Source organism: Sapajus apella, unplaced genomic scaffold (genome assembly GCF_009761245.1).
Source record: "Sapajus apella isolate SASKATOON/1434 unplaced genomic scaffold, GSC_monkey_1.0 scaffold16, whole genome shotgun sequence".
NCBI lineage: Eukaryota > Metazoa > Chordata > Mammalia > Primates > Cebidae > Sapajus > Sapajus apella.
Window position 1 is genome coordinate 17152930 of NW_022436956.1, and position 13160 is coordinate 17166089.

The 13160-nt window shown below is 51.4% G+C and overlaps 1 protein-coding gene across 1 annotated transcript in view; it reads left to right on the forward strand.

The window, feature by feature from the left end:
• The window catches only part of SMIM35 (small integral membrane protein 35), a 76879-nt gene that overhangs the window by 21283 nt on the left and 42436 nt on the right, over positions 1–13160 (forward strand). Inside the window, exon 2 of the mRNA XM_032285366.1 lies at positions 4369–4521. The gene's annotated coding sequence lies outside the window, so the exon portion shown is untranslated. The remainder of the gene's footprint in view (positions 1–4368; positions 4522–13160) is intronic.

The window sequence follows — 13160 nt, forward strand, 5'->3', positions numbered from 1 at the left end:
AAAAAAAAAAAAAAAAAAAAAAAAAAAAAAAAAGAAGGTAAATAAGATTTAGAAATAAAGTCAGAAAGATGGAGGTGAGAGAGACAGTAAACAGAAAGAGTAGAAAGGTAAGTAGAAAATGATAAAGTGAAGCAGAAAGAAGAGTGGAATTGTTACAGGAAAGTGGTCCCTAACCAGATCCCAAGAGAGGGTTCTTGGATCTCACACAAGAAAGAATTCAGGGGGAGTCTGCAGTACAAAGTGAAAGCAAGTTAATTAGGAAAGTAAAGGAATGAAAGAATGGCGACTCCATGGACAGAGCAGCCCCGAGGGCTGCTGGTTGCCCATTTTTATGGCTATTTCTCGATAATATGCTAACTAAACAAGGGGTGGATTATTCATGCCCCCCCTTTCTAGACATATAGGGTACCTTCCTGACGTTGCCATGGCATTGGAAACTGTCATGGCGCTGGTGGGAGTGTAGCAGTGAGGATGACCAGAGGTCACTCTCATTGCCATCTTGGTTTTGGTGGGTTTTGGCTGGCTCCTTTACTGCAATCTGTTTTATCGGCAAAGGCTTTATGACGTGCATCTTGTGCTGACTTATCTTATCCTGTGACTTAGAATGCCTTAACCATCTGGGAACGCAGTCCAGTCGGTTTTAGCCTCATTTCACCCAGCTCCTCTTCAAGATGGAGCTGCTGTGATTCACACGCCTCTGACGGAATTAAGAGGGAGAAAATGAAAGACCACAGAAAAACAGATGGAAGTCAATGAAAGGGCAGGAACTCAGAGACACAAAGAGGCCAAGGGTGCAGGGGTGTGGAGGAAGGGCCAGAAGGGGGTTGGGAGGGATGAAGCCTTTGTCCTGGGTTCCTTCTTTCCCCACCCACATGCCTTGTTCTCCGTTGCAAATGGAAGGAGCCAGAGCCTAAGTGAAGCACCTGTCTTCCTTGCTGACACCCAGCCGGGCTGTGGGAAGCATCAGAGGCAGCTGTCCTCTTTGCTTTGGCCCTCCAGCAGGCTCTGGAGAGGAGCTGGGCTGGACTGAAGGGAGGCCTGACTTGATGTATTAGCTTGGGGGTGCCCCTCTTGACCCACTTTTGTTTGTTCGTTTTTGAGATGGAGTCTCGCTCTGTTGCCTAGGCTGGAGTGCAAAGGCGCTATCTCGTGATTCTCCTGCCTTGGCCTACCGAGTAGCTGGAGTTACACGCACCCACCACCATGCTCAGCTAATTTTTGTATTTTTAGTAGAGACAAGATTTCACCATGTTGGCCAGGCTGGTCTTGAACTCCTGACCTCAGGTGATCCACCCGCCTCGGCTTGCCAAAGTGCTGGGATTACAGGGGTGAGCCACCGCTCCTGGCCCTTCTTTCATTTTTGATGAAACAAAATCAGAAGCTTAATTAGTGGAAGGTCAAGGACCTCCCAATTCGAAGGGGGAGACTGGATTGTAATAAACCTGGACTGAGGCAGTTGGTGGGGGCCTGCCCCATGTGGTGAGTGGCATTGTTACCTACATGCCAGTGCTTTCACTGTGGGCTGCAAAAGTAGGAATCCCTTGAGCAGGGAAGGCTGGTTTTGTGAAGTCAACTCATAACGGGGATGGAAGCTTAGTCAGTGACACCCACGTATCTAGAGAAAGAAAGTGCCACCAAAGGGGGGTCCTGGGTGCAGAGGAAATGGGCCTCATGGATCCAAGCTAATCTGTGTCCAGCAGCCCAGGTCACAGGAAGGGCTGTGGGGGACACCAGCAGGTTCTGCTAACAGCAGTGTCCTCTGTGGGGTTTTCCCAGGGCTCAGGTGAAGTGTCCCCCACCCCTGCCACTTCCTTTGATCTGACTGTGTTCATCTCTTAACCTAGTTACTGATTCTGCTTCCCTGGAGCACGGATACCAAGAAGAAGGTAGCTCCAGTTGGGGACCTGCCACTCTAGTCTCTGAAATGATTTACCAGTTAAAACACGCAATACATTGGCACAAAAGTAGCCAGAAACGCCACTTATTGAGGGAGAACTTGCTAAATGCTCTCTGGGAATCCATCACCCAGCCTTTTCCATCTTGTGAGGTGGGCATTATTTTTTCCATTTCACCTACAGGGAAACATGTTCAGATCTGGGGTTTGAAGCTGGGTCTCTCTGCAGCTGAAGCCTGGGCTCTTCACCTCCCTTGTTGGAGGAGGTGGGGTTGAAGGTGATGCTGGGTTTGTGCCTTGGCCTGTCTTTAGCCGCTCAGTCATCCCCACTGTGGGTGTCATGTGTCTGTCACTGAGTGGCAGTGCAAGGTGTCCTGTCTCCAACAACAGGGCCACGACCATATGCTAGAATGGGTGACTCAGCGGAAGCGGTGCCTCTGGGAGGCTCAGCTGGCCTGGATGCCTCCCACTGGAGTTCCACAGCCTGCAACCAGGACACTGTGATGTGAGGCCACAGGGCTGGAGAGAGGCGGCATGGAAGTGCTTTCTCTGTCCCTCTTTTACTTACAGATCAAAAAGGAAAATTAACAGGGGGCCGGGGTAGGGTCTGCCTGGGGATCCAAAGGAAGAGGGCGGCCATGTGGGAGGGCTGACAGGAGGACAGCTGGCTAAGAGAGACTTGGAAGCCAGATTGGAACCAGCATTCCAGGGGACCTGGAGCTGGCAGGGCATTAGAGGAAGGGGTGCAGAGGGAAACAGCCAGAGGGAACCCCTGTACTCTGTAGAAGGGAGTTCCAGACAGTCAATGGCAGTGGCTATCCCAGATCCCCAGAAGGCCCAGAGGAACACAGGATGCTAAGCCTAGAAGGGAAAGACTGCCAAGGACAGTCCCCAGGTGAGCATGGCAGCCACCCCTGGCTTCCACCACTAAGGGTTCTGTAGCTGCCTGGCCCCTGTCCTGCCCTCCACTTCTGACCTGGGAAGAAAACTGCTTATAACATTGGCTGAATCAAAACAGACTGCAGCAAAACCCTGACTCATGCCTTCCAATGCCAATAGACTTGATTTTGTATTTCCCAGCTCTTTCATTAGCACCAAGAGCTATTGTCATTGCAAGAGGTGTGTGGGGGAAGTGGGAGCGGTTGCTCACACTCACAGCATGTGAAGTGGGGCTGAGCTCCTGTCCTGGGAGAAAGACCTCAGCCTCCCGCCCCATCCCTGTTCACCTGAGAGGTGGTGGGATGGGGCGTGGTCTGAGCTCTGGGCAGAGACTCCAGGCAGGCCACATGGGTGAGGGACCTGGGGAAGAGGCAATGTGAGTGGATACGGTTTGAGGGAGCCCCCAGGGCATGGGCATTGAGTCGGTGATAAGGGGCCTGGGCTAGGGCACAGCATTGGCTGCCTCCTAGTGCCCCACCCTGACTCCTCTCCTGGGCCCTCACAGGTGGGTCTGCAGGTGCATCTGCCAGGGCAGTGCAGACTCTACTCACTCCCAGGCTCAGGGCTACGAGATAAAATGCTAATCATTCCCTGCCTGTAGTTGCTAGCTTACTTCAGTACTTATCTTCCCTGTCACGGAGGGAGTGGGAGGTCTGATCCCTAAGCCTGCGTGGGAGCCTGGATTCTAGACAAGTTTATCCAGTAGGACCGAGTACCTCACCCTGCGTCTCAGATGTGGGGATTTGTAACAGCAGTCCAGGGTTTCATCTGGGCTCAGAGGGAGGCAGGGCTCTGGGAATCCAGGCTGCTTTTCCAGGTGAGGCAGCAAAGGAATGGAGGTAGAGCCACGTGGGAAGACCTGCCGAGACTGAAGGATCCTGATGGACCCCAGGGCACCCAAAGGCCCATCAGTTGCTTGCCTGGGCCCCAAAGCCCCTGTTGTGTGCCCTCGGGTTTTGCCTTGTTTTGAGATGGAATTTTGCTCTGTTGCCCAGGCTGGAGTGCAGTGGCATGATCTCGGCTCACTGCAACCTCCACCTCCTGGGTTCAAGTAATTCTCCTGCCTCAGCCTCCCGAGTAGCTGGGACTACAGGCACACACCACCATGCCTGGCTAATTTTTGTATTTTTGGTAGACACGGGGTTTCACCATGTTGGTCAGGATGATCTCGATCCGTTGACCTCGTGATCCACCCTCCTTGGCCTCCCAAAGTGCTGGGATTGAGTTTTTAACAACAGCAGCCAACTGTGTGTCATGCTTCACAGTTGGCAAAGCCCTTTCACATATTCTGCACTCTGAGTTGTGTCTATGAGGCTGCTCATGTTCCAAGCAAGAGGTGAGCCCTCGGCGAGTGTCACAGCCCAGATCCCTGAAGGACTGTGGGCTCCACGCTGGGCGCTCTCCCCTCCTCTCAGCACCTGTGTGAGGAGTGAGGGGCACCACTCCCCTCCCAGTCTGAGAACTCCGCACCCCCATGCTCCCATGCCTGGGCGTCACAGATGACGGCGTTCCTCATGTGACCTCACCTCTTTTAGAGACTTCTCACACTGGAGCAGTGGCATGGGATATTTACTATGAATAAGAGGTCCCACGCCCCCCGGGTTATAACCCTTCTACAGGATGGCAGGGGGCTTGAAGATTTTCTCAGTCGCGCACTCTGGCTTCTGCAGACCCTAATGCTGTATGGGGTAGGTGCCAGGAGTGCCTGATGACTCGGACTGAGGCTATGCAGAGACAGCAGCCTCGGACAAACCCAAGTGTGGAGGACCTGGGAAGGCCCCTGTCTCTGGACAAGACCCTGGCCTCGTAGGAGGCCTCCCCCAGCTCTGCCACCACGCTCTGGGGACGTTTCTGTTCCATTTGTCTCTTGCCCCATTTGCCCTTTTTGACCTCTCTTCTGCTGCTCTGTAGTTACCAGCAAAGTCTCAGAAGCACTCGCTGCTTTAGGGATAGGAAGGTGGGGAGAGGCTCCGAAGCTGCGGCCTCCTCTTCTGCAGAAGGGTGACTCCCACCTCATTTCTTCCCCTGGTCCCCCAAGCTGGGCTGTTGGTCACCTCTCAGAGCAGTCTGGCCTGGAAGCAGGACGTACTCAGCGTTGCAGGCCTTGGGTTCTGGGTGGACCCAGATGGGTGTCCTGGGTTTTTGGTTCCCAGCCTTCACTGTCCCTGCTTTGATAGAGAGGCCCCCACCTCTAGTTCCCTGAGGTTCTGATTTTTCTCTTGCGCTTCCAAGTAGATTTCTAGTTTCGCTTCTACTCCAAGCCTGGTCCCTGGCACGAACCTCTTACCCTGTGGTTTTGTACCCCATTCTGTGCCCCGTCATTTCTTCTTGTGCCCAGGCTACAGCTGCTTGCTGGTCCCTTGTCCACAGCTGCCCGCCTGCCCAGGCCTGTGCCTCTCCTGTCCTGGGTTCATATGAAGCTCTCGCCCCTTCCCCACACTCCTGGCCTTGCGGTGAATACTGAAGCTGAGACTGGGATGAGGGGAGAGAAACCTCAGTGCAAGGAGGGGTGGGCCCAGGAAGAGGAGACAGTGGATCACTGTGGGGGCTGCAGGCCGGTCCTGAGAGGTGTGTGGCAGCCAATGCACGCTCTGCTGCAGGGACCCTGCTCTCCTGGCCTAGCAGAACAGCCTCACAACAGGGTGACTGGCCCCCAGGCCACAGGGGCCTGAGACACATTTTTAAGTGAGTGACAAAACTTGCTCTAATTAGGCAGGACAACTAATTAGCTGTCACTATGACCCAATGCCAACTAGGTCACAGGCCAATAGAGTTGAATCTCTGCCTGCTGTTACCCTACCTTGCAGCCAGGTATCAAATTACAGGCTTGGACAAACTGGAGATGGATGTCATTATTTATTTTGAACAATGTCTGTTTGTGTTTCATTCCACAAAAATTGCCTCTTGGCGTCACCCAGCTCAGCCTCCAGTCATCCTCTGGTCCTGCGCTGCCATCCTTCCAACCTTCCCACCCTCGTGCCTGAATTCCACCTGCTGTCTGCCTCATAGACTCCCAGCTCCCGGCCCCTCCGATTTCTCTCACTTCATCAGCCCTTTCCTGGCTTTGCTTTCAGCCCCCAAGGTGAATCCTCTCAACACACCACTCACTTGCAAATATAATATCTTCATCCTTGTTCTTCTGCCACACCCAGCCAGCACCACTGCAGCTCTGGAGCAGGCCAGACATCCACCCACACCACCCCTGCACCTGGGTGCTGAAAGGTCCTTCAGCCACAGGGTGGTGACCACAGCAACATCACTGTCTCCAGCACCCAGCGGAGATTCCACCCACAGCAGTGTGTCACCTGCGTGCCCACGGTCAGCTCTCTCCCCACAGTGGCTCTGTCCATGTTTCAGGGTGCTCTGCAAGGTGCCCATTGTGCCTCCCCTCCCCCAATGCTGTCATCAGCTGCTCTGACCTCCTACTCCACAGAGGAGGCGGAGGTCTGCACACAGGAATGCCTCATGTCTCGCCTCTCCTTATCCCTCCCACTCCCATTCACACATCCATATCCAAACCCTTCCTGAGTGCCCTTCGGTTTCCAGGAAGGTTTATCTCTATCCCTTCAAAGCCTTCTGAACTCCGTTCCTCCTCAAGACAGAGCACCAATTGGCGGTTCCTACTGTGCCTTCCGTGCTGCCCTTTCTCCAGCAGGTAGCTATGCCCACGTCTCCCTTCCTCCAACACACCACTGTCCCTTGAGGCTACAGCTGCTCTAGCTGTGGCCAGACCTCCATCCTTCCCCTCACCACTCAGCTTGGGAAGCGAGTGGCCAACTCTTGTCATCGCCAGTTCTCACGGAAATGTGTGGCCTGGCTCTTTTTCTCCTTTCTTCACCAGTTCCTTGCACCTCCGTCCACGCTACACCCCTCGGTGGTCTGGCCTCTGCCCCCTTCATTCCTCTGGAGCTGTGTTTGCAGAGGCCACCGATGGCCTCCGCTGTAACTTCTGCAAATTCTGTTCGATGACATGGCTTGCCTCCTCTGCAGAGTTGGCCTGTCTTCCTGGAGCCTTTCTCACACCGTGATTGTCCTTCTCTGTCTGGATCTTCTCCATCATCTCCACTTTGCATGTCGGCGTTCCCGAGGGTTCCTGTGTGCCCTCTCTTTTTCTTGCTTTTATTCTCTCCCTGAGGATGTCATCTTCTGCGGTTGCACCTATCTTCTGGGTGCTGATCTCTCCCAAATTCAGCTTTCTGATCCACAGGACCCTCCTGAGGTCTAGACCTAGATATCCATTGCCCAGTGAACATCTCCTCAAGGGGTCTGGCAGGTACCTTGAACCCAACAGGACGATGGAACTGCCTTCCTGCATGTCCCTATTTTGATCAGTGGCACTGCCATCCACCCTGTTGCCTAATCAATATCCAGGAGTCGCCAGGCCTCCCTTCTCTCCCTAACTTACTACCTCCAATTGATCGCTCAGTTCTGCTGACCTTCTCTTCCCGATGTCCTATCCACCTCTCCCCTGTCCCTTGCCCTGGGTCAGGCTCCCACCATCTCTCCAAGATGACTCTCCTGGCTACCTGGAGGGCCGCCTTAACCTGGGCTCGCTCCTCCCAGTACGTCCCAATCCTGGCTGAAGTGAGCCTCTCAGGGGCCAATAGAATCCTGCCTCTCCTTGAGCAGCAATGCCTCCATGACCTGCCCCGTCTACCACTTGATCCTCAGCCACTACCTGGCCACATGGAGCCTTCAAAGAACGATGATCTCTCCTGCCTCTCCACCTTCAGCCTAGAGCCTCTTCTTCCTTCACCACTTCCTCTGCTTGGCAACTGACTGATCATCCTTCACAATTCATCACAGATCTCACGTAGCCTAGGGATGCTTCCTTGACACCACCCTCAAATCTAGATTCTGGGCTGTCCCCCAGTGCTCCCCAAACCCCCATGTTTACCTCTTCTAGCACAGATTACCTGTCACTGTGGTGCTATCTCAGCTCTTCTTTCTCTCCCCCAGAGGTCTGTGGCTATTTCTCCTATTTCCAGATGACTTGCCCATGTGGCAAAACAATAGTATACGATTATTGAATCAATAATCAAGGAGGACTTCCTAGAAGAAGCAGCTGTTAGGTAGTGTTTTGTAGGCAGACACGAACTGGTGTGAAGAGGAGGATGAGAATGAATTGCACAGAGTCTCTGACTCAGAGTCCTTCAAAAGCCAGGGGAAAGTGAAGGAAATGACTAGATATATTTAACAAGGAGTGGGGGACACCAACAGAAGGCGTGCCCCACTGAAAGACATCACATTCAGGCATGAATTCAGCACTGCATTGGCCAAAAAAAGCACAAACAAAGCCTGTCTTGGGTGGAGGTGGCAGGGCCGGGATGGTGGTGGCAGGTGTGACACGGAGTGGGTAAGGCTGTCGAAATGGAACAGCTGGTGGGGTCCTTCAGAAACCAGGAATAGGGCATGACTCTGCTATGCTGACTTTCTGCATGATGGGGTGTCTATAGTTCAGCTGGCCCTGGCAGAAAATGCAGGTATCTTGGAGGCCCTGGAATTTGAGAGAGCCACTCAGAAACTGGCAAACTGACCTTGGCAGCCACAAACAGGAATGTCATACCAGAGACACAGGAGGCAGGGATGGCCTTCCGTACTTGGAACTGATCATAATTCCAAAAGACACAATCCTGAATGCTGAAATCCCAAATATCCAAAATCCCCAAAAATAGGCCAGGTGCAGTGGCTCACGCCTGTAATCCCAGCACTTTGGGAGGCTGAGGCAGGGTATCACTTGAGGTGAGGAATTTGAGTCCAGCCTGGTCAACAGGATGAAATCCTGCTTCTGCCAAAAAATGTAAAAATTAGCCAGATGTGGTGGTGTGCACCTATAGTTTCAGCTTCTCAGGAGGCTGAGGTGGGAGAACTGCTTGAACCCAGGAGGTGGAGGTTGCAGTGAGCTGAGATCATACTACTGCAATCCAGCCTGGGCAACAGAGTGAGATCCTGTCTCAAAAAAAAAAAATCCTGAAAATCAAATTATGGAAAAAATCATAGAAACATTCATTAAAACATAATTATTTACATTTCAAAGGGGATTTATATTGGAAACATAAAAACACAACAGAACGCTTTTTTTTTTTTTTGAGACGGAGTCTTGCTGTCACCAGGCTGGAGTGCGGTGGCACGATCTTGGCTCACTGCAACCTCTGCCTTCTGGGTTCAAGTGATTCTTCTGCCTCAGCCTCCTGAGTATCTGGGACTAAAGGCATGTGCCACCATGCCCAGCTAATTTTTGTATTTTTAGTAGAGACAGGGTTTTACCATGTTGGTCAGGATGGTCTCAATCTCTTGACCTCATGATCCGCCTGCCTTCACCTCTAAAAGTGCTGGGATTACAGGCGTGAGCCACCACGCTAGGTCAACAGAACACTTTATAGTCCATGTTACATAATAAAATAGGCAGTGATAACATATATATTTTTGCAAGCATAAACACTCAGGTACTGACAGTTGCATGGATATAAGAGTTATGAGCAGATGAACCATTTTCAGAAATAGGTCAAAAAGGGCAAGAAATAAATGCATGTCACTATGGTTGGTACTTCTGTGCACCTAGCTTTAGGACTGTGTTCATCTGAAATAACAGGATGAGCAAAGAAAGTATTTCCATGAATTTGATCAAAAACTTCAATGGATCACCACCAAAGATGCAGTTGTCTAAGTAACTGAGATTTCAAGACACTTTAACTTCGCAAAGGCAGATGTACAGAGGTCCAAAGAGCTGAGATTCCAAGAAATTTTAACTTCACAAAGGCAGATGTACAGAAAGGACATCTCTTCATCCATTGGGAAAATTTCAGTGTTTTTATGTACATGCACAATGCGTCCACACAAAGTTGACATTGTGATAATGCACTTTCAGGGATCCAAAATTGAAAAAAAAAAAAAAAAGTCTGCATAAAACAAATTAGAACTCTCTAATAAACTCTGTACAACTTATACCTCCAGTCTTGCAAATGATGCAAAGATGAAATACCCAGAATAGGGAATTATAAAAAATAATGCTGAAAATTTAAAATAGTGAAAAAGAAAAAAAAAAAAAAACTATCCTGGGATTGTGATTTTTGGGACTTTAGATGTTGGGGATTCAGACTTTAGAGATTATGATCCTTTAGGATTTTAACATTTGAGATTACAGCATTTGGGGCTGTGTCTTGGCCCAACTCCTCTTTTTTCTTTCTGGGACCTTGTAGGCAGATGTGGAGACCATATCACTGTCAGTGGAGCAGGGGCTGGGGTGGAGGCCTTTGGGACCTTGAATGAGATGAGTCCTCAAAGCTCCTTCCAGGCTAAAGAGTAACACAAATTGTAGGACTTGAGGCTCCAAGTGGATAAGAGCCTCGTAAACACGTTCCTTTCGGCGGGTAAACAGCTGTGCTGGACCACGTCCGAGGAACGCCCCACCTGTTGTTGCCTCTAGTTCTTGGGGAAGGCACCATTTCAGCCACCAGAGGGCGCTCAGGTTCCAGGAATGGTTTCTCAGGACCGCTGCTTGTAGGAGTTGAATATGGAATCTGAGGAAGGGTGACCTGAGTATGGGAGCCATGCAGGTGGGACTCCAAGACTGAAGTCAGACCTTTTCAATCACTCTGCTATTGTCCCCAGCTAAGGCCATTTATTAGTTCGTTTATTCAAGGAACATTTGCCCTGTACCTGGGAGGGGCCAGCCCTGAGCTAGTAAGTTTTTTTTTTTTTTTTTTTTTTTTTTTTTTTTTTTTTTTTTTTTTTTTGAGACAGAGTCTCGCTTTGTCTCCCAGCCTAGAGTGCAATGGCAGGATCTCAGCTCACCACAACCTCCACCTCCTGGGCTCAAGCGATTCTCCTGCCTCAGCCTCCTGAGTAGCTGGGATTACAGGTACCCGCCACCATGCCAGGCTGATTTTTGTATTTTTAGTAGAGGCAAGGTTTCGCCATGTTGGTCAGCCTGGTCTCGAACTCCTGATCTCAGGTGATCCGTCCATCTTGGCCTCCCTAAGTGCTGGGATTACAGGGGAGAGCCACTGCGCCCGCTGTGAGCTGGTAGGCTTTGGAGACACAGAATCAGAAAAGCCTGTCTGGATGCTAGAGAGGCCATAGCCTGGACTGGGAGGTGGGCTTTCATCACTGCAGTCCCCTGCAGGGTATTTGTGCATGACAGAGGGACATACTGAGTGTGGTGGCCACGCTCAGGTGGAAGGGTTGATTCTGTCTGGGACCTGGGGGAAGGTTTCCTATTGTTGGAATTATTTGCCGTGGGTCTCAAAGGGTGGGGAGGAGTGCACCAGGCTGAAAGGTTTGGGGAGAGGCAGGGGAACATCCTAAGCCAATGCATGTAAGTTTGGCTAGACAGGAAAATGCCCAGGTGGGAGTTGTGGCATGCGGCTGGAAGGTGGGGGCGTAGGTGATCAGGTTAGGGAAGAGCTGGGGGCTTACCTCAGAGGAGAGAAGCATTCTATGTGGGAGCCAGGGCAGACTCAGGTTTTTGGGGGCCTGAAGCTTATATAGTTTTGAGGCTTTCTTAGATAAAGAATACAAAATTATAAGTACAAAAGTAGGAAGAGGTGATTGGAAGGGTCTGTGCAAGTGAGACTCCTGAGGCTCAGCTTATTGGCCTCCTGGTGAATCCTCCTCTGCATGGGAGACATATCTGCCACAATCTCCCTGCTTCCCTGCAGGGCCCTGGCCTGCCCTCAGCAACTCCCCACTGGCAGCAAAACACTTCCCTCTCACTCCTGCCTCTCACCCTTCTTGGGTCCCCTGAAGTCTGAGCAGCCATAGAAGGCCGGACACAGGAAGCTGGAGTTTGGGGTTTCTTCTGGGGAAAGGGAGGCACAGGTGCACAGCTGTTGAGGGAGGTGGGTGGTGACGACCTTTTCTATGGTGTCTATGCAAACAGCACCCCACCCCCATTGCTCCAAGAGCTGCCTTTGAATCTGGCCAGCAACTCTTATGCACGCTTTAAACAACACACAGTGTGGAGGAGTTCCTCCACTTTGCCAGGCGCTTTCACACCTCTCATGTCATCTGCACCATGTTCTAGGGAGGCAGGCAGTACTGTTCCCTCCACAGAAGGTCCCACCTGGCAGTTGGGACCTCACACCCAGCACCCTGCCCTCATCACTCGTGTCTTTTGTTTACAATCCACCCAACAGTATTTCAGCCTAAGATTGTCCTGCTGGGGCAGCAGTGAGGGAAAATGAGTCACCATAGAGGTGAAACCGCAGATGACGTGGCTGGCTTTGTTATTCTCCCCTTCCTGTGGGGTGTTTTGATGGTAAGGGTGTGCACAGGTGGGGTAGAGCTGGCAGTCTTTGTTACACGGTCTGTCTGCGCTGTAGTGAGAGTTCTCACCTTTACCCCCTTCTTGGGCTGTCGGGAGAGCTCTCGCCTGGGTTTGCCTTAAAGTTCAGGCTGTCACCTGTGCAATGGATCGCCGAGGCTCAGCACTGATTGCAAGATCTGCTGGGTGTTCAATTTGAGGGTCTCATCCAGGGCAGCGAGAGGAGAGAGGTGGTCACTGATTTCAGTAGCCTTTAATCAAGTAAAGAGAACTGAGTGTCCACCTGTGTTAGACACCGTGCTAGCTCCGGGAGGAGAGCGCTGAATCAGGCATGGCCTTGTCCGTGTGGCTCACTTCAGCATCCATGAATGGCTCCTTGTGCCAGGCAGTGAGCTGGCCTGTGGGAGACCCAGGGGTGGGTGAGTAAGCTGTGCGCCTGACTGTGAGAAGCTCCCATCTGCTTCGGGATGTGAGCCTTTGTTATAAATCCACAGGGAACAGTACAAGGCATAGCATCGTCTATACAAAATTGGATAGGATACTTTCTCTGCGTCTTATGCTCCCAATTAGAATGAAAGACAATGTCTCTGATGTCCACTGGTCCTTTCTTGTCTCTGGATCCAGGCAAACATGAGCCTGCCTCTACCTCCCTCACACGTCTTCACAAAAGCCTAGAGCAATCCCTTCTGTCTCTCCTGCTTCACTGAAGGATGAGAATCAGAAGTAGGGAAATGGAATAAGTCAAAGCAACTTCCCTGCCTCCGGAGAAGCTCTTCCACAGATGGAGTGGGGATGGATTGGGGGAGGTCACTAGAGCCATTTTCTACAAAGAAGGTTTGGAAGTCGTTGGTCTGGAATTCAAGATGCATCCAGGTGGCAGGGATGACACAAAGGAGAGAGGAAGCATCCAAGTATTTAGGTGTTTCAGTGCTTCGGCCAGATCTACAAAATCCCAAAGACTCTGAGCTTGCAAGCAATCAAAGCAGCCCTGATTCATCCTATTTTCTGCAACATGCATGCATCGGCCTGCACTCGTGGTGAGGAAGCAAGGGTGGGAGCTAG